Raw genomic sequence first — 22675 nt, forward strand, 5'->3', positions numbered from 1 at the left:
ACAGATTTAGAAAAAAAAATTAAATGTGTGCTCATACCAACCTCTGATTTTTTGCCGATTTGCATGTATGTAACCCCTTAATGCAATTTGGTCCGAAATCACTCTAAAACGCCTGCCGGTTGTTCTCCTAAATCAAAACAGTTAACTTCATACGCCCAAATGGTTTGCAGCCAGTTCAACTCAAGAATTGTACGGGCTTAGCCAAGACATAATCCAGAAAGCGAGTAAAGATTGAGCCAAAAATAATTCCCTGTTTCCGCCCGGGTTCGAACCGGGGACCTTCTGCGTGTGAAGCAGACGTGATAACCGCTACACTACGGAAACGCTCTGACAGGGTTGCAATCGGTTCGGATCAAGTCAACCGCGCAAACAAAAATGTTAGCCAAGGAAGTGTATAAGTTAATCGTCAGGCAGAGACTGAGTGAGTGAGTTGTGTGTGCGTCCGAACCCTAAGAAACAACTTAGTTTTGTCTCATCGTAAACCGTTTGAGTGTGTGTCTATCAGCTTTCTTGCCACACAAACTGTTCACTTTGCTGTTTTACATGTGCCGACTCGCAAAGCCGGACAGGCAATTATCTATTGAAGTATGTCGCTTTTTGTTGCATTATTTATTCGACCTTGTCTGGGGACTCTCCCTTTGGATAGCTGCTTCCCTTCCACAAGTAATTGCAATCCAATGTGAAACTAACTTGACTGACTGTCTCTCTCTCTGTAAAACATTACCCTTCGGTTTGTCCGGTTGTCGTACAGTCGGTGCATTGATTGACACGTAGATGTTAACATATGTTTTTCCTTTTGATCCCTCCCCACAGTAGTGCACCCTGTTTTGCTGCTCGGCTTTAAAGATTTGATTTCACACATAATGCATGAAATTGCTTGAAAACGACCGTCTTTGGGGGTCTCACCGAGTTGGATGGGGGAAAATCGCTGTAATAAGCAAATTGCTCATGTTCGCACCGAGTAACGGTTAATACTAATCACTCTCAGCTGCATCGCTTCAGTCAATTTGGATCATAAATATCTCAGGTATATCTCATTTAATTTGGTCATTTGTTTGCAGAGACCTTCGCGGCATCACCTAAATCATCACTCGTTCCAGGAAATACATCCTCTGGAATATATTGATCCGCAAACATCGACAATGACAGCAAATCATTTATCTACTTAACTGCCCTTCCCCCACTCCAAATCACGAATTCCATCGGAAGATTGCTCATTCCGGAGGTGCTTCGATATCCCAACCCAAACCCCCACGCACCTGTATGCACCCATGTATATGTCGACAGGTGAATTATTGATGGCAGCACAATGGGAGGGAAAGCTCCCGTGTTTACTAGGAACATAAACACACTCACTCACTGACGTTCACCGGTGGGACACATCGGGATGATTATAAGGAACCTGAGCTGCCGGAGTCTCGGAGTGTGTGTGTGTGTTTGCCTAGCGAATAATAACTGTATCGCCTCTGGCCGGACCGTGACAACGACGATTCCAAGCATCAACAGGAAGAGAGTCCATGTACTATGTACTAGTTGACTACACTAGTTAGTAGGAGAGAGAGAGAGAGAGTGAGCGTCGCAGCAGTTTATCAAATGATAGTCAAAATCGACTGTTTGTTTAATAGTTTATGCCTATCAATTATGCAAACAATCTGCGCCAGGAAGGAGTGAACACCGTGTCCGGAAAGGTGTCACAGGAAGATCCGGTTCGTTACAGCTGGAACGCTGTTGCTAGTCGAAGTGATTAATGCAAAGCTGATTTATTTTTTCAAAATTGACCTTTTTTAAATGCACGATTATCTGTATATGTTTCAATAAAATGTTTCAAACTCTAAACTGGCAGCACTGCAACTAAATTATTATGTCCCAGTCTAAGGCCACATATTTCAACAGAGATAAGCAACCTCTTAAATCTCGCCACCAGATCCTGCCTCATCCCAACCCATCCAATTGATGCAAATTCCGTTCTAGCGGGGAAGTCAGTATCAATATGTGTGCGCCTGAGAGTTGTGTAGTAGGAATAACCTAATAAATTAATTAGCCTTCTCGTCGTCATCGTCTTGTGCACACCAACCAACCCGTCCCCAGCGGGCTCTCCCTGTCCGGCAGCGAAGGACAATGAGGCGATATCTTAGCCGCCACCGTGTTCCGATTCCCCCAACAGGCACACACACACACAAACTTCCGCTTTCTCCTGACCCTCCCACACACACACACACACACCCCCGCCATTATGGTCGTGACAGCCGTGACTCGCGGCTCCAACGACGTCCGCCATGGATAATTTGTAGCCAGCGAAAACCAATTGATCCGGTGGCAACGGAACGGGGATCTCGCTTCTGGCGACACGCCACTTGACACGGACGCGCCGCGAATTCAAGTCCTTCCGGCCTGGTGGACTGTAAACAAGCGATTAGGAGAGAGAGAGAGAGCGCGGCAGAGTCCGCCGGCCGTCACTTGCCAAGGATACGCGGGTGTCAAAATATTGACCGGATCCTCGGGGTCACAGCTCAGCGTAATGGATAGTTTCCCGTTGGCAAAGGTGGAAACGTGGGTGTTACTCACGTCGTGCTTGAAGATGACTTCTTCCTGGAGTACAAACAGTACATTTAAGAGGCAGCGGATTTAGATTTTTGGTTTGCGAATACGTTTCAATTCGAATTTTTCAATTTCAATTTCAATTCGGTTTTATTTGTGAATAATCCAACTTACAATGAGTTCATTTAGGTATATAACAGAGTTTTGGTGTTCCTTTCAGCTGTGTTTTACATCGTAATTCAATCGAAAAATTATTACTTATAACTATGGAATAGACAAGAGTAAGAAAAAGTTTTCAAAAAACTTACAGAAAGACAATTTGAATTTGAAACGTTATTTTTCAACTTATTATTAATACTGCAAAGAAAAAAAGTTTCAGAAACTTTATTGTTATAAATAACATAAAATGTTATTGGCCTAGTATTTTCAAGTATCAAAAAAAATATTCCCAAGTTGTTTCCGTCTGCTCGGGTATATGTGGAAAATCCAACAAAAAATATTCTCTGTTTCCGCCCGGGTTCGAACCGGGGACCTTCTGCGTGTGAAGCAGACGTGATAACCGCTACACTACGGAAACGCGCTTATATTAGGAAAATCACACTCGACTGAAAAAATAAAAATTGTCGAAAAAATAAGTAATTTTAAAACTCCTGACCCGACTATCCAAAGTCCTCGCAAAAAAATTATTTCGAATAACTAATCGAATCATCGGAATAATCGAAACACGGAAAAAAGTTTTCATTACTTGTTTTGAGTCGTTGATCTCAAATATTACCCTAAAAATGCTCCTAATTGATTTGGATACTTAAAATACAAAATGCGGCCAAAATGCCGGTGCCGTGATTTATGGATGGTCGCTCGACACAATCACGTTTTACCCCGATTTGTTCAAATTCGAATAGTTGATTGTCTATTAGTAACATGCATTTTTTAATATTTCTAGATTAAATTTTCAAAACAACCTATCCCTCATGGGTTTCCTATGCAGATAGGGCCTTTTGAAAATTTAATCTAGATTTCATCTAGCCATTTTGGCCGCCATCTTGGATTCTTTAAACCACGTCGACACTTAAGGGAGGAAAAAAAATGTCCAAATTTAGTGAGCACAGCAATTTTTATGTTCCATTTGAGGTCCTAAAAAAACTCCCCAAAGTTTGGGAACGATTGGTTTAGTCCTCACTTTTCAGCGTTTTCAAAACTGGTCTAAAACGTGATTTTAGATTTTTTTTTTAAGACACGTTTTAGACCAGTTTTGAGGACACCGTATCTTTTTTAACCCACTTGAGGTCGCGTACGTGTACTTTGTACACAGTTTGTAAGAGCACTTGTAAGAAAGGCGAAAACACGCGACTTCCCGAAGGTTAAGGGGCAAGCTAGCACCACTCTCTTCGGAAAAGTTGTAGAGCACCTTCCAGAGCATCCGAATGTGAATCCGGTTTTAGTACAGCGTGAAACAAGAATATTATAAATATCAAAATAAAACGTTACTTAATCCCCCCTTAGGTGGTTGGTGCCTTCCTCATATTCATAAAGTCAATACATTCAGTAAAAATAGCAACATTCCCCTTAACATGTTTAACAAATCAACTTTATTACTCATTTCTTTTGATATGGTTCGCAGACCTTCAATATTTCTGGCTCATCGGCAAGGTCTCATAAAAAAACCTATCCAACGATAGTTCGCATGGAGGATTCAGACAATATCTGAAATCCGACATCTTAAAAGTGTATAAATAACACTTAAGTGCCAATAACTTTTAATAGGGTTGTCAGATCCTTGATGTTTTAGGCTCATTTGAAAGGTCTTTTGATTATCTATCTAACGATGGATCGCATGATGGACCCGGACATCATTTTTAATGAAATATCTGAGATCCGGCCTCCAAAAAGTGTATAAATATCACTTAAGTGCCAAATGCTTTTGATAGGGTTGTCAGATCCTTGATGTTTTAGGCTCATTTGAAAGGTCTTTCGATTATCTATCTAACGATGGATCGCATGATGGACCCGGACATCATTTTCATTGAAATATCTGAGATCCGGCCTCCAAAAAGTGTATAAATAACACTTAAGTGCTAATAACTTTTGATAGGGTTGTCAGATCTAAAATGTTTTGGGCTCATTGGAAAGGTCTTTTTAATAACTTTCAGAAAATGTATAACATGATAGGGTTTCTTGCAAAAACCACCCTTTTTACAATCTTCCGGACATACGCCAAAATCGTTTTTTTAGCATAACTTTTGAAGTACTCAACTAAACTTGCTGATTTTAAATAGAGACCTATGGGACCCCAAGACGGATCGAATGAGACTAATATGGTCATATTCCGTTCATCCAGTCCGGAGATAATCGAGTGACAATTTTTTTGTCCACCCACCTACACACATCCACACAGACATTTGCTCAGAACATGATATTGAGTCGATAGGTATTTGTGAAGGTGAGTCTACGAGGTCAAATTAAGAAGTTCATTTTTCAAGTGATTTTATAGCCTTTCCTCAGTAAGGTGAGGGAGGCAAAAATGGGTTTTTCCATACAAAATCCCATATAAAATTCAAATGCTTTGCGCAAAGTGAGGACTTTCGTTTCAAAACTTTAGGAAGTTGTTTAGGACCCCAAAAGGAACTGCAAAATGTATGTGCTGGAAAATCGATTTTGATATAACACCCTAATGGACAATTGTCCACAAAGGGGGGGGAGGGGGTCTGAGATTTCCAAAAAAGTGTCCACGTGGCCAAACAAAGTTCGACGTTCAAAAATAAGACAACGAAAAAAATAAATATTTTATTGTGATTCCATTGTCCACAAATTTGATTATCCGAAGTAAAATCTTTCCAAAGCTATCGGATAATTGAGCCTAAACTGTATTAACATATCAAGCTTGGAAAAATCGAACTGGCGCAATGTTCTGCGTCTGCGTCTGCGTTCGACGGTTGATCATGTTCTTAGCATTACCACGGCAAGAACATTTTAAACAGTTTGAAAAATTTCGACTCGAATTTGAAGTACCTTTTTTACTTTAAGCTGGCAATATTACTTCGACAAGAACATCCTTGGTGCTTTAAAAACGTACAAGGTTTCCGTGGTGTAGTGGTTATCACATCCGCCTAACACGCGGAAGGCCCCCGGTTCGATCCCGGGCGGAAACAAAATGTTTTTTTTTGTAATAAGTGGTAAACAACAATGTTAAAATAATTTAATGATTATTGTTGTTTATTTCAATAAGGTGTCTGTTATTAGATTAAATTAATAATCATGAGTGCGCTGAAAAAACCATCAGAACCCCCAAGCTTATTAAACACCCCTCAAATTTAGGGAAAAGTTCGGTATAAATCTCCTCACCGAAATGAGAGTCGGAAATTTCACGCCGGAACGGAGGTGTGAAATATTTACATCGACAATTTTCCGGCTATAATCGGGTTTATGTCCAGTTGGCCGTTGTCCCAGGGACGATGCGTTCGCTGTTTCTTGACAAGGACAATTTTCCGCACCTACGCTGCACACAAACACACGTACGTACGGATCCTGGATGATGATAGATGGGCCCGTTGTCGTTGGGACTTTGGTTCGCTGCACACATATTGCAGCAAACGCAGCCACAAAGAGAGGGGAGGAGCGCGTCACATGTATGACTTCATTTGCCCATCCCGTCTTCCCCAAATGCAACATTGTTGTGTTCATGGTCACGGATATATTAACACTGATCAACGACTGATAAAACCTTAGAGGGGGGTTGTTTAAATTTATTGGAAATAGCTTAAAATAGGGTTGGGTGACCACACAACAGGCCTCGTCGGACTATTTGGCATTGATTCAAGGACTCGTGTTCAAAGGGTGGCAAAAGGAGTGCAGGAGCGAAAAACACTGCTGTGTGTTTGTGCATTAGAACGGTGTTGAAATTAAGGGGGGATGATAGTATCACACACATTTAAAAATATTCGAATCTTGTCGCACGTCGCTTTTGACGTTCCGAGAAAATCGAGTTTAAATATTTGACCTTGAATAAACGAAACAATATTTGTTTGGTTGACCATTCTGTCCATTGTCCCAAAAGTTGGTTGAAATTGGTTGCCGAGGTCTCGAGTTATAATAACAAAAGTTTACGGTAGTCGGGCATGTACGTGTGTCAAACGTGATATCAAATAAAATCTCTTTGGCTAGTTGTCGCACTTCCAGCAATTTTCGAGGTGTGTCAAGATAGCACGATCAGATCGAATCCTCTTTCATATGAAGAGTGACAACAATGCACGATGTTTTTTTTCGGGTTTTTGTTGAATATTTCAAGGTTGAAATCGAATTTTGAGGATCTGTGAAGGTCAACAGTGAGGCATTGCGAGCTGCATAAAATGGCATTCTTAACTCAATTTGACCAAAAATGCACGTGTGACAAGATAGCACGACAAAAGATCGTCGTTAAAATGAAGCTAGAGGCTAACTTTTGTTTCAATTGATTGTGGTTTGTGGTTAAATACATTGTAAACTTACTTTTGGCCTTATGCTCATTTTTTTGTGCATAAAATCAAATGCGTTTAGAACATTTTCTATAACTCAACACCAAACAAAAAACCTTCCACAGATTCTATGTATAATTCCTCGATAGGTCGATCCACTTATTCCCAATAGATATTGACCATCAACTCTGTAAGCAAAAGTAGCAGAAAAAAAACCGTCTCCAATTCCTACCGATACACCACCAATGGAACCATCACAGGGAAAGTAACCTCAGCTTAGCCCTGGTACCTGTCCACGTCGGGGCCAATTTTTCCTCGAGGGATCGAGACCGACTGTCGGAGGATGGACACAAGGAAAACCCCCCAGTAAAGAACCCAGAAGAATTGGACGACGTGTATCACGCTATGTATCACCCATTATTGCTGGCAGCCATCAGCGGCAACCGACGGCATCCATATGTGTGTGCATGTGTGGGAAAGTTTGAATGCCAACATCATACATAAAATACACATACACACAGAAAGGGATGGACGAGGGTGGGCTCATGCACAAGGATCCAGGATATCGGCCGGTGGCACTTTTTAGGTCATCTCGCAATCCGTGTCCGTACACTTGTGCGTGTTTTGTACTGCCAAAATATCCACCCCGTAGGTTCGTACATAGAACGGGGTTCTAGTCTAGAACGAACATTTCAACATTCCGGGTCGCGAGGATGGGAACGACCAATTTTGGCAATAACTCAGAGGTAGCTGCTGTGATTGAACATAAAAGACAGGATTCAAAAATTACAGATGTAAATTCTATCGTGATCTATCTCTCAGACTTTTTAAATAACTAAAATTAAGTTCTAATCATAATTTGTGAAAAAAGAGTTTCAATTGTTAAACTCATGTGTTATTAGAAATTTCAACAAATTGTTAGTTTATTTGCTTTTAAATCACGTGAAATGAATCCCGTTGATTGTCCCAAATATTAAAATCGTCACCCAATTGGTACGATTCGATTCCACTTATCCTTTCGGTAAATAAACCTGTGCCAGTCAAACTCGATTGCGATGTGCAAGGCAGAGGGACCATACCGGACTCTCAATTTGGGTTCGACACACACACACAAACAATCACCCACGCGCACCTCCCGTACCGGACAGGATATGATGAGTGGGTTACCGACCCTCTCTAACTCTCCCTCTCCCACTCTCTCTATCCTTCCTCGTTGATCGGATTCACACCACAAAAGTGGAAGAGGGCTGTCCATGCTGCCACCCACAACCACCCACCACCCACTGTGCACCCCCAACCACCGATCGTCATCAGCTGAGTCGGAAATGGCTATTGTGTTGTAGTGGTGGTGGCTGAAGCGGTCCGACCAACTGCCCTGTGGTGATGGTGAGCTCGGTGGGAAAACGGGTCAAAAGCGGATGTTTAACAAGTGCCTCTCGAACCACCGACCGGCCGGCTGGCCGATTCAAATGATTGAGGCACGGTGTGTTGTTGTGGGAAAAAAAGTTTGAAAAAAAGATTATAACAATAAATGCAATCAACTCCCACGCTATGGAACGGGTTCATCTAGAAAATTTGATTTTTTTAGGGTGAAGCAAATATTTAAATATGATAAAAAATATGATATAATCCAGTAATTTTTTTTATAACTTTTGATTATGCTTTACCATTTTCAATTGCTCAAAAACTAATTATCGTGTAAACACAGCTGAATGATCTGTATTATACGCATGTATTGTAGATTATCCACCATGAATACTGAATTGTACCTAATTTTATAGAAAAAAATACTTTTATATTTTTTTTAATATTGCCAATCATGACATGTCCAGTTTGAATCAGGTACATTTCGCTGAAACTCGTCTTGGAAAATGTTTTTTTTTTGTTTAAAAGATTACAGGGATTGCTTTGTTTTTTCTTGTGTAAATATAAATTCTAAATTATATTTTTTTAATTCAAATTATTTCAATTGCACTTTGTCTCAAAACAAAACCTCAGTTAAAACAAAAATGAAATTTACTCTAAACTCTAGAGTCTAAAGCAGTGGTTCTCAACCTTTTTCGATCTATTCCCCCTTGGTTTATTTTCAAGAACTTCATTCCCCCCTTCAATTTTCATTGCCATTGCTAAATCTCTTGAAAATCTTTTACTAACTGTTTCTGTATGAAGAAAATCTAAATGCTCACAGTTTCAATTCATACAAATCCACTTAACTAAGCTACTCTTGTTTAATATTTAATTCGATATTCAGCAAAACGCTATAGAAATCAATCTTGGCTGATCTTTCTTTTTAAAGAAAGAATATTGTTATTTTTCAAAAGCTACTCAAGTTAAATTAAATTTTAAAAGAATTAGTTTATGCTTGGAAAAAAAATTTAACAACCAAAAATTTTAAGAAAGATCTGTTACAATAAAATATGAACAGCTCTTGCTGGAAAAACCCAGAACTCGTGGATTTTTTTTTAAAAAGCACAGTTCATGCTCAAAACAATGTTTATACTTGAAAGAATACTGTATCAATTAAATCAGTGTTTCTCAACTCGTGGGGAATTCGACCATTCTTGGGGGGAATGAGGATACAATAGAAATTCTTTGTTTTGATTTTTTTTTTTTTTGCTAAATACTAAAAAAAATCTGGGGCGCTTCTATCAAAGTTCAATGCTCATTATTATTTTTAAATTTCTTGTGATTTTTTTCGATTTTAATTTTTAAAAATGTCTAAAATATAACGGCTAAAAACTTAAAAATTATGAATGTTTTTTCGAAGAAATCAATTTCTCTGAAATTTCATATTGTTTGAAATATGAAGAGTTCTTGAATAGTTTCGTTTTCAAAAAAATGCTAAACTAAATGTCTGTTATACAAAATTCATTGACATTCTTGCAAACATGAGCAGTGCATTATTATTTTTTAATAATTCCCTCGAGTTCGGGTTTTTTTTTGTTAATAAGCCAATCTTAATGGTTTTTGTAAGAGATTTTTTTTTAAATTTGTTGGCTGTTTAAATTTTTCTTTAGACATTTGCATTCCATTGACCATGAGCAGTTTATGAAAAATTGTTAAAACAAATCGCTGAGAATTCGTTCTTTGCAAGAGTAGAAAAAATATTTTGTATTGAAAAATGTTATCTTTCTACATAAATTAAAGCCAAAATTATGATTTTTGTGAATTAATACTCAATTTCTAATTGAAGGGGGGAATGAAGGTCTTCAACATAATCCAAGGGGGGAATTGGTCGAAAAAGGTTGAAAACCGCTGAATTAAATAGTATGTACATCTCTTTTATAGAAACTAGAACAAAAATATTCAAGACATGCTACTGTTTAAAACAATAACGTCATGATTCGATTTCCCGGACGCTTCGAAACCCGGACACTTCATCTTGTTTTATCAATTATTTGGATATAAGTTCGCATTATGAACAGAGTTACCAGGTCAAAATTTGGAAAATCTGGCAAAGTATCGATCAAAAATCTGGAAAAATCTGGCCGATGAAAATCTAACAAACCTTACTGGAAAAGGGGAGGAAGGATATGAATTAACTCAAAAGTTTGTATGATTTAACATTTTCTTTTAGGCAACCCCCTTTGAATTGTTTTGATTTTCATTAAATTAGTTCATTTTAATCAAAAAGTTGTTCAAAATGGCCATAAAGTGAGAAATCTGGCAAAATCTGTCAATATCTGGCACTGAGAAGGATGAATCTTTATTCTGGCTGACAGTTGAAAAATCTGGCATTCCCAGATTTATCTGGCAGCCTGGCAACCCTGATAATGAATGTCAAAACTGTGTTATTTGATGAATTCCAACATCAACTTTCATTTTAAGTTTGTTTGAATGCTGTAGTTAGTGCCAAAACAATTAAATACAATAAAATTATAAGTTTACCAAAAATACGAAACATTTCACTTGAAATATTTCATAGGCGTTCGAAGCACCGGGAAGGCAAAGCAGAAATTTATGGTTTCGATTTCCTTAAATTCTAGCAAATTTTTATATAAACTATCGATTGTTTTGATGTGAACAGCTTATTTGAGACCTAAAGAATGTCATTAACTAACATTTCAGTCCAAATTTGTGCGATTCATAAGTAAAATCGAGTGTCCGGATTTCGAATCAGCTTTTATCAGTGTCCGGGATTCGAAGCACAACAAGTCATTTTAATTTCAAAATTCTGATTAAACATTGTTAGAAAAGACATATTTTGCATGCATTTTCTTGAAACTGACTGTTTATACTACATCCTTATGATATTTCTACATTTCCAACTTATTACATGATTTTTTGCCAGCTATAACAAAAATAATATGCTACTAAGTGTCCGGATTTCGAATCATGACGTTATAGACATTCAGTGAAATTGATTTAAGAAAGCCTTTTTGTCAATGAACTGCAAATATTGGAGAGAATGAACAAACTCATGAAATTGAATAAAATAATATCTTCAAATATACACAGGCTCATTTATATTAAATTAATATCTTCAACGCAGACTAAAATCGTTTTATGCTGAGAGCTGCTCATAATAAACAAACAATTATTTTTCCCAATTTGTTTGCTGCACAATTTGACCGATTTTTTTTTTTCAAATAGAACATCTTAGATATCTCTAAAGATGAAACCAAAAAAAAACAGTTTTATTTTTTTAAAGAAATTAAAATATTTCACAAGGTATTCATTAATCATTGTAAGCATAAAATATTTCGAATGAAGTGCCAAATAAAAATTTATGTTCTTAGTAACAATTTTCTAAAACATATAATTTCTATTAAATATTAATGACCAAATTCCCACCCAGGGGTTCCTCAACGGTTGAGAAACACTGGTCTAAAGTAATGAATAAAATTAATGTTGAAACTGCATTTTTCAAATCAATGCAAAAAAGATTATTTTTCAGATAAATAATCATAATTTTTTTTTTGCAAGAACTGCTCATATTTTATAGAATGAAATAACTGAAAAATAAATCAAAAATGTTTTGTAAGCTGCTTATTTTTTAAAGAAACAACTCATGCTCACGAAAAATGCAAAAAACTTTCAAAAATAATTATGAAATAATTATGAAATAATTTTAAAACCTTCTCTATAATTTATTCAACGATTGTTCAGGGAAAGTGCTCTAGAACGTAGAGTGTAATGTTCGATTGGATTTGGAAAACTGCATTGGCAGAACTGTTTAAACTCGAGCATCAGAAGAAAATAAATGTTTTGGAACCCAACAAAGGAATAGAAGCTTAAAAAAAATAAATAAAAATTTTAAATTGAGCATCACATCTTGATGATGCAAACACAAATTTTAAAAATCATCAAGATGAGTTAAAACTTCTTTACTCAAAAACTGCCTTCGAAAGGGCCACCGTTCAAGGCACTATCATCGCCATGAATATCCGGAAGGGGACTGCCGCCGCCGCCGCCGTTGTTTGTACGGCCAATTCGACAGTTTGGATAACCTAGAACCTTTTGCCACGGGGAGATGGCAGGACAACGGCGACGAACGTACTGGCTGGCTTGGCTGGTGTTGGTAGTTATTGTTGCTGCTGTTGCTGCTGGCGGTCGTTGTATCGTTGCGACCATATGTTGCTATTGTTGTTCATGGGCATTTCTATCCTGTGCGGTGAACGGACCTCTGTAGCCAGTGTGTGTGTGTGTGAGTGTATGTGCGAGCGCGTGGGTTTGTGTATTTGAGTTTCCAACATTCTCGCTCGCACTGTTTATGTATGTCCAGTTGGTGATCGAATCAATTATCATTAATTCATTTAGGGAGCGAATGGGGCTACTCGATGGCTACACTGGATTTGGTGCTGGAGGATGAGCCTGAACTGTGCTGTGGTGTTGGCTGGAAGCCGATACAATAAATATTGTTGGAAATAGCCTCCGGTATTGATTTACTGACAGTGCTTTGCTGCCGTAGGAGTCTGTTTGGGTGCAAACATTCAAAAATTTGGAAACCATCCCACCACCAGTTTGACCTCCGGTTTGAATCGACCTTTCTCACAACTCTCTCCGGTGATCTAATTTCCCCTTTTCTACAATGTTTTCCCAAAAAAAAGCAACCCCCAGCATTTCTCCAAGCATCTCGAAATCGATACTCTTCCCCTGCCAACGAGGGGCAAATTTTCCCCACCCCAAGCAAAGAGTACAGCAAACGCAAAAATTCACCGTGGAAAACTTCGGTTCTAACCTGCCAAAAGTGCTGCTGCCCTGGTGCACTCGAGGCGCGATTTCAACGGAGTGTGATTGTGCCCCTCACGACGGCTAACCGGTCGGACATGCTCCAAGAATCTCCCGCCCAGGAGAAAGAGGAGAGACTGGGCCCGGCGTGTGAAAAAGGAGCAATTTCTCCTCCTTCCCATTTGGGCTTGGAGAAAGAGCGGCTATGAGCATTCTACGAGATGTGAGTTTTTCCATTTGTAAGGAAACGGAAACATACCTTACTGTTTGTTTTTTTCTACCTTCTTGTTTGTTTTTTTCTTATTAATCGTAATCGAATTATGCTGAACTAGTAAAATATTTAAGATCATTCATTTTTTTTTAAATTTAGTAAACAAGCAAAACTTTAATAAATTGTGGTTTTTATTTTCATTCCAACTGTACAATAACTTCCCAGCCGGCCAGCGGGCTTTTGGTTGTACTGGAAAAATGTACTACCTGTTGTTAGATTACACAGCGTAACAAAAAAATTTTTTTTGTGATTAGCAGGACGATTCAAAAAACTCCCCGAGGGATCGGCTTCCTGAACACAATGCAACCTGGCCCATGTCTTAATTGTTACCCTAGCTCGAGATATTCAATGCAGAAGTATTGCATATGAATCACCCCCCGTCGAAAAAATATTTTTTATTTTGTTTTCACTGTAACTTAAGTTCTATTAGGTCTTTTTAGATGCTTCTGGTGTCATTAGACGGTAAATTGTTAGAAAAACCCAAAATATGGTCCCATTGGTCGGTTCCCGTAACCGGTTCCGGTGGAAATCCGGATTATTGGCCAAAATTGTGCGAAATCTTCAAAATTTTGAAATTTGTTGCTCTTTATGCGAAAAAAACATACTATTGCTTCAAACAATCAATACAAACTCAAAAAATGGTTTGTCCAAGCATATCCGAAGGTGTTTTATCGAAAATGTGGCCATTGAGAACCGGTTCTGGCCAATCCGGATCCGGAAACTAGAAAACATTTAAGCAGTTTTTTTTCAAAATTCCTATGTGCCAGACAATTTAGAAAAACAAATGTGGTGTTGAAGCATTTTTTGCTACTCTATACTTTCAGAATCCCAAAATATGGCCAAGGGGCCAATTGGAACCTGTTCTGACTGTCCCGGATCCGGGAAACAGTGGTCACATGACATTTTTATTGAATTTATTAAAGAGTTGTTTTAGTTACCAGAATTTCAAAATTCCTTGAAAAAAAATCTGAATTTATTTATAGCCAGAATCAGAAATGTGGCCATCGGAAATCTGTTCTAAATGTTCCGGATCATGAAACCAGTGGACACTTGACAATTTTATTTAAAATTAAAAAAAAAATAAGTTTAATTTTTTTTAAATTAATCTAAATTTTATCAAAATTAGATTCAGACATGTAGCCAAATGGCCAACCGGACCCTGTTTATATATTCCGGATCAGGGAACCAGTGGACAAAATTCAAGATTCCTGGAAAACAAATCAGATCAGAAATTTGGCCGAGTGGCCAACCGGAACCTGTTTTAAATGTTGTTAAAATATTGTCAAATATTTAGTTAAGAAATTTTCAGGATTCCTTAAAATGAATCTGAATTTATTTAAAATCAGATTTATTAATGTGGCAAATGGGAACTTGTTCTAAATTATCCGGATAAGGAAACCAGATGACACTTGACATTTTAATTAAATTTATTTAAAAAAATTACTGGATTTATAAGATTCCTGTTCTATTTTAAATTTATTTAAAATTTCATCGACATTATAATTAAATTTGTTTTAAAACATAGTTACTGGATTTATAAGATTCCTGTAAAAAATATGAATTTATTTAATATCAGATTCCGAAATGTTGCCAAATGGCTGATGGGAACCTGTTCTTAATAATCCGGATCAGGAAACCAGTGGACACTTGACATTTTAATTAAATTTATTTAAAAAAAAAACATAGTCACCGGATTTATTAAATTTCTAGCAAAATTCTGAATTAATTAAAAATTGTTTTGACAATTTAATTTCATTTATTTTAAAAACATAGTAACTGGATTTATCAGATTCTTCGAAAAATCAGAATTTATTTAAAATCATTTTAAAATTTTAATTAAATTTATTTTAAAAAATAGTTACTGGACTTAACAGATTCCTGGAAAAAAATCAGAATTTATTTAAAATCAAAATCTGACGTGTGGCCAAATGGCCAAATGAACCTGTTCTAAATAATCCGGATCAGGAAACCACTGGACACTTGACATTTTAATTAAATTTATTTAAAAAAGTTACCGGAATAATAAGAAAAGATAAGAATTGGATTAAAAAAAAAAGATTTTGTTTAAAATTATTTTGAAATTTTAATTAAATTTATTTTAAAAAATAGTAGCTGGACTTTACAGATTCCTGGAAAAAAAAATCTGAATTTATTTAAAATCAGAACCAGAAATGTGGCCAAATGGCCAATTGGAACCTGTTCTAAATAATCCGGATCATAAAACCAGTTGACACTTGACATTTTAAATAAATTTATTTTAAAAAAATTACTGGATTTATAAGATTCCTGTTAAAAAATAAGAATTTATTTAAAATTATTTAGACATTTTAGTTAAATTTATTTAAAAACATAGTTACTTGATTTATAAGAGTCCCTGAATATTCTGACTTTACTTAAAATTATTTTGACAAATTAATCAAATTTATTTAAAAAACATAGTTATTGGATTTATCAGATTCTTCGAAAAAGCAGAATTATTTAAAATCAGAATTAGAATTTAATTAAATTTATTTAAAATCAGAATCAGAAATGGGTCGAATGGCCAATTGGAACCTGTTCTAAATAATCTGGATCATGAAACCAGTTGACACTTGACATTTTTATGAAATTTATTAAAAAAAAAATACTGGATTTATAAGATTCCTGTTAAAAATACAGAATTTATTTAAAATTATTTTGACATTTTTGTTAAATTTATCTAAAAACATAGTAACTGGATTTATAAGAGTCCCTGAAAAATTCTGACTTTACTTAAAATTATTTTGACAAATTAATCAAATTTATTTAAAAAAAATGGTTACTGGATTGATAAGATTTTTCCAAAAATTCTTTTTTTATTTTAAATTATTTTGAAATTTTAATTAAATTTATTTTTAAAAATAGTTACTGGACTTAACAGATTCCTAGAAAAATCCGAATTTATTTAAAATCAATATCTGATGTGTGGCCAGTTGGCCAATTGGAACCTGTTATAAATAATCCGGATCATGAAACCAGTTGAAACTAGACCTTTTTCTTAAATTTATTTTTAAAAAATACTGGATTTATAAGATTCCTGTTAAAAAATCAGAATTTATTTAAAATTATTATGACATTTTAGTTAAATTTATTTAAAAACATAGTTACTTGATTTATAAGAGTCCCTGAAAAATTCTGACTTTACTTAAAATTATTTTGACAAATTAATCAAATTTATTTTAAAAAAACATAGTTACTGGATTTATAAGATTCTTCGAAAAATCAGAATTTATTGAAAATCATCTTGAAATTTTAATTAAATTTATTTCTAAAAATAGTTACTGGACTTAACAGAATCCTGGAAAAAATCAGAATTTATTTAAAAACAGAATCTGATGTGTGGTCAAGGGGCCAATGGGAACCTGTTCTAAGTGTCTTGGATCCGGGAAACAGTGGTCACATGACATTTTTTTTGGATGTATTATAAAGTTGTTTTAGTAACCAGAATTTCAAAATTCCTTGAAAAAAATCTGAATTTATTTATAGCCAGAATCAGAAATGTGGCCATCGGGAATCTATTCTAAATGTTCCGGATCATGAAACCAGTGGACACTTGACAATTTTATTTAGAAATAAAAAAAAAATAAGTTTAATTTTTTTTAAATTAATCTAAATTTCATCAAAATACGATTCAGACATGTAGCCAAATGGCCAACCGGACCCTGTTTATATATTCCGGATCAGGGAACCAGTGGACAAAATTCAAGATTCCTGGAAAACAAATCAGATCAGAAATTTGGCCGTGTGGCCTACCGGAACCTGTTTTAAATGTTGTTAAAATATTGTCAAATATTTTAATTAAGAAATTTTCAGGATTCCTTAAAATGAATCTGAATTTGTTTAAAATCAGATTTATAAATGTGGCCAATGGGAACCTGTTCTAAATAATCCGGATTAGGAAACCAGTTGACACTTGACATTTTAATTAAGTTTATTTAAAAAAAGAAATATCGAATTTATAAGATTCCTGTAAAAATCTAAATTTATTTGAAATCATTTTGAAATTTTAATTAAATTTATTTTAAAAATAATTACACGACTTAAAAAAATTCTGCAGAAAATCTTGATTTATTTAAAATAAGAATCAGAAAGTATCTGATTTTAAATAAATTCAGATTCATTTGATTGAGTTTTGAAATTATCCTAATTAATATATTCGACAACATTTTAACAACATTTAAAATACGTTCCGGTTGGCCACTTGGCCACATTTCTGATTCTGATTTAAAGTAAATTCTGATTTTTTGCAGAAATTTATTAAGTCAAATATTTTTTTTTTGAATAAATTTAATTATAATGTCAAAATAATTTTAAATAAATTCTGATTTTTTAACAGGAATCTCATAAATCCAGTAACTTTTTTTTAAATAAATTTAATTTAAATGACAAGTGTCATCTAGTTTCCTGATCCGGATAATTTAGACAAAGTTACCATTGGCCATTTGGCCACACTTAAGATTCTGATTTTGAATAAATTGCGTTTTTTTCAGGAATCTGTTGAGTCCAGTAACTATTTTTAAAAATAAATGTAATTAAAATTTCAAAATGATTTTAAATAAATTCAGATTTTTCGAAGAATCTTATAAATCCAGTAACTATGTTTTTTTTTAAATAAATTTGATTAATTTGTCAAAATAATTTTAGGTAAAGTCAGAATTTTTCAGGGACTCTTATAAATCAAGTAACTATGTTTTTAAATAAATTTAACTAAAATGTCAAAACAATTTTAAATAAATTCTGTTTTTTAACAGGAATCTTATAAATCCAGTATTTTTTTTAATAAATTTAATTAAAATGTCATGTGTCAACTGGTTTCATGATCCGGATTATTTAGAACAGGTTCCAATTGGCCATTTGGTCACATTTCTTATTCTGATTTTAAATAAATTCAGTTTTTCTCCAGGAATCTGTTTAGTCCAGTTACTATTTTTTAAAATAATTTCAATTAAAATTTCAAAATAATTTAAAATAAAATCTGTTTTATTTTAACAGTAATCTTATTATTCCAGTAAATTTTTTAATCAAATCTATTCTAATCTAATCTAACCCTAGCGCAGCCAGTTTTTCGAGGGCATCCTGGAAAATGCCTTAGGTTGATTAACGCGTAGCATCCTCTTGTCATTATTAACAGTTGCAGTGCCCCAATGCAATAAATTGCTTTGAAACATCACAAACGTTAAAACGGCCAGGCTAACTGCGTAAAGTTTACCACAAAGATGATTCGTTGAATTGGATTGAGTTTGAACACGAATGTTCAAACAGCAATACAGTTCTGAATCTACAGGGGAGGAAGAAACGTGGGGATCCCCCGCTCACGTTCCTGTTTGTTTAGGCAATTTATCGTTGGGAGCCACCATGCTAAGAAGTTTTGGTGCTCCGGGACCCTCGGGGAAATAAATAAATAAAATTAAAATGTCAAGTGTCCACTAGTTTCCTGATCCGGATTATTTAGAACAGGTTCCCATTAGCCATTTGACCCATTTCTGATTCTGATTTTAAATATAAACAGATTTTTTTTAAGGAATCTGTTAAGTCCAGCAACTACTTTTAAAAATAAATTTAAATAAAATTTCAAAATGATTTTAAATAATTTCAGATTTTTCGAAGAATCTTATAAATCCAGTACCTATGTTTTTTAAATGAATTTGATTAATTTGTCAAAATAATGTTAAGTAAAGTCAGAATTTTTCAGAGACTCTTATAAATCAAGTAACTATGTTTTTGAATAAATTTAACTAAAATGTCAAAATAATTTTAAATAAATTCCCTTTTTTTAACAGGAATCTTATAAATCCAGTATTTTTTGTAAATAAATTTAATTAAAGTGTCAAGTGTCAACTGGTTTCATGATCCGGATTATTTAGAACAGGTTCCAATTGGCCATCTGGCCATACATCAGATTCTGATTTTAAATAAATTCTGATTTTTTCTAGGAATCTGTTAAGTCCAGTAACTATTTTTAGAAATAAATTTAATTAAAATTTCAAATCCAATAACTATGTTTTTTAAATAAATTTGATTAATTTGTCAAAATAATTTTAAGTAAAGTCAGAATATTCAGGGACTCTTATAAATCAAGTAACTATGTTTTTAAATAAATTTAACTAAAATGTCTAAATAATTTTAAATAAATTCTTATTTTTTAACAGGAATCTTATAAATCCAGTAATTTTTTTAAAATAAATTTATTTAAAATGTCAAGTGTCAACTGGTTTTATGATCCGGATTATTTAGAACAGGTTCCAATTGGCCATTTGGCCACATTTCTGGTTCTGATTTTAAATAAATTCAGATTTTTTTTCCAGGAATCTGTAAAGTCCAGCTACTATTTTTTAAAATAAATTTAATTAAAATTTCAAAATAATTTTAAACAAAATCTTTTTTTTTTAATCCAATTCTTATCTTTTCTTATTATTCCGGTAACTTTTTTAAATAAATTTAATTAAAATGTCAAGTGTCCAGTGGTTTCCTGATCCGGATTATTTAGAACAGGTTCATTTGGCCATTTGGCCACACGTCAGATTTTGATTTTAAATAAATTCTGATTTTTTTCCAGGAATCTGTTAAGTCCAGTAACTATTTTTTTAAATAAATTTAATTAAAATTTTAAAATGATTTTAAATAAATTCTGATTTTTCGAAGAATCTGATAAATCCAGTTACTATGTTTTTAAAATAAATGAAATTAAACTGTCAAAATAATTTTTAATTAATTCAGAATTTTGCCAGGAATTTTATAAATCCGGTGACTATGTTTTTTTTTAAATAAATTTAATTAAAATGTCAAGTGTCCACTGGTTTCCTGATCCGGATTATTAAGAACAGGTTCCCATTAGCCATTTGGCAATATTTCGTAATCTGGTATTAAATAAATTCATATTTTTTACAGGAATCTTTTTTAAGTCGTGTAATTATTTTTATAATTAATTTAATTAAAATTTCAAAATGATTTCAAATAAATTTAGATTTTTACAGGAATCTTATAAATCCAGTAACTATGTCTTTAAAATAAATTAAATGAAAATGTAAAAATAAATTTAAATAAACTCTGATTTTTTAAACAGGAATCTTATAAATTCGATATCTCTTTTTTTGAATAAACTTAATTAAAATGTCAAGTGTCAACTGGTTTCCTAATCCGGATTATTTAGAACAGGTTCCCATTAGCCACATTTATAAATCTGATTTTAAATAAATTCAGATTCATTTTAAGGAATCCTGAAAATTTCTTAATTAAAATATTTGACATTATTTTATTTAAAACAGGTTCCGGTAGGCCACTCAGCCAAATTTCTGATCTGATTTGTTTTCCAGGAATCTTGAATTTTGTCCACAGGTTCCCTGATTTTTCGAAGAATCTGATAAATCCAGTTACTATGTTTTTAAAATAAATGAAATTAAATTGTCAAAACAATTTTTAATTAATTCAGAATTTTGCCAGAAATTTAATAAATCCGGTGACTATGTTTTTTTTTTTAAATAAATTTAATTAAAATGTCAAGTGTCCACTGGTTTCCTGATCCGGATTATTAAGAACAGGTTCCCATCAGCCATTTGGCAACATTTCGGAATCTGATATTAAATAAATTCATATTTTTTACAGGAATCTTATAATTCCAGTAACTATGTTTTAAAACAAATTTAATTATAATGTCGATGAAATTTTAAATAAATTTAAAATAGAACAGGAATCTTATAAATCCAGTAATTTTTTTAAATAAATTTAATTAAAATGTCAAGTGTCATCTGGTTTCCTTATCCGGATAATTTAGAACAAGTTCCCATTTGCCACATTAATAAATCTGATTTTAAATAAATTCAGATTCATTTTAAGGAATCCTGAAAATTTCTTAACTAAATATTTGACAATATTTTAACAACATTTAAAACAGGTTCCGGTTGGCCACTCGGCCAAATTTCTGATCTGATTTGTTTTCCAGGAATCTTGAATTTTGTCCACTGGTTCCCTGATCCGGAATATATAAACAGGGTCCGGTTGGCCATTTGGCTACATGTCTGAATCTAATTTTGATAAAATTTAGATTAATTTAAAAAAAATTAAACTTATTTTTTTTTAATTTTAAATAAAATTGTCAAGTGTCCACTGGTTTCATGATCCGGAACATTTAGAACAGATTTCCGATGGCCACATTTCTGATTCTGGCTATAAATAAATTCAGATTTTTTTTCAAGGAATTTTGAAATTCTGGTAACTAAAACAACTCTTTAATAAATTCAATAAAAATGTCATGTGACCACTGTTTCCCGGATCCGGGACAGTCAGAACAGGTTCCAATTGGCCCCTTGGCCATATTTTGGGATTCTGAAAGTATAGAGTAGCAAAAAATGCTTCAACACCACATTTGTTTTTCTAAATTGTCTGGCACATAGGAATTTTGAAAAAAAAACTGCTTAAATGTTTTCTAGTTTCCGGATCCGGATTGGCCAGAACCGGTTCTCAATGGCCACATTTTCGATAAAACACCTTCGGATATGCTTGGACAAACCATTTTTTGAGTTTGTATTGATTGTTTGAAGCAATAGTATGTTTTTTTCGCATAAAGAGCAACAAATTTCAAAATTTTGAAGATTTCGCACAATTTTGGCCAATAATCCGGATTTCCACCGGAACCGGTTACGGGAACCGACCAATGGGACCATATTTTGGGTTTTTCTAACAATTTACCGTCTAATGACACCAGAAGCATCTAAAAAGACCTAATAGAACTTAAGTTACAGTGAAAACAAAATAAAAAATATTTTTTCGACGGGGGGTGATTCATATGCAATACTTCTGCATTGAATATCTCGAGCTAGGGTAACAATTAAGACATGGGCCAGGTTGCATTGTGTTCAGGAAGCCGATCCCTCGGGGAGTTTTTTGAATCGTCCTGCTAATCACAAAAAAAAATTTTTTGTTACGCTGTGTTATTAGACCATTATCATTAATCGACCTTGATGAAATTATAAAACAAGAAAACATCGATGATTCATTGAAATTATGAGCTATTTTTTACGTGAAAATGTTCAGAAATAATATTCCAACATATTATTCAAAATCTTTCGAAATTTTATGAAACCTGTCTTTTATGTAAAATTAGATGCCATATTTTTCATCGGTCTTTTATGTAAAATTAGACGCCGTATTTTTCATCGGAAAAAAACACTGAAAAAGTTTTAAAAATTCTCCCATTTTCCGTTACTCGACTGTAAAAAAATTTGGAACA

The 22675-nt window shown here is 34.0% G+C and overlaps 3 non-coding genes across 3 annotated transcripts; 1 reads left to right on the forward strand and 2 right to left on the reverse strand.

Annotated features, from left to right (window-relative positions):
• Nucleotides 1–251: 251 nt before the first annotated feature.
• Nucleotides 252–324, reverse strand: Trnav-cac (transfer RNA valine (anticodon CAC)). The gene has a single exon. It is a non-coding gene; the product is annotated as a tRNA-Val (tRNA).
• Nucleotides 325–3042: 2718 nt separating this feature from the next.
• On the reverse strand, nucleotides 3043–3115 carry Trnav-cac (transfer RNA valine (anticodon CAC)). The gene has a single exon. It is a non-coding gene; the product is annotated as a tRNA-Val (tRNA).
• A 2499-nt stretch (nucleotides 3116–5614) lies between these two features.
• Nucleotides 5615–5687, forward strand: Trnav-aac (transfer RNA valine (anticodon AAC)). Its single transcript has one exon. It is a non-coding gene; the product is annotated as a tRNA-Val (tRNA).
• Nucleotides 5688–22675: the final 16988 nt, after the last annotated feature.

Source organism: Culex pipiens, chromosome 3 (genome assembly GCF_016801865.2).
Source record: "Culex pipiens pallens isolate TS chromosome 3, TS_CPP_V2, whole genome shotgun sequence".
NCBI classification, from domain to species: Eukaryota; Metazoa; Arthropoda; class Insecta; order Diptera; family Culicidae; genus Culex; species Culex pipiens.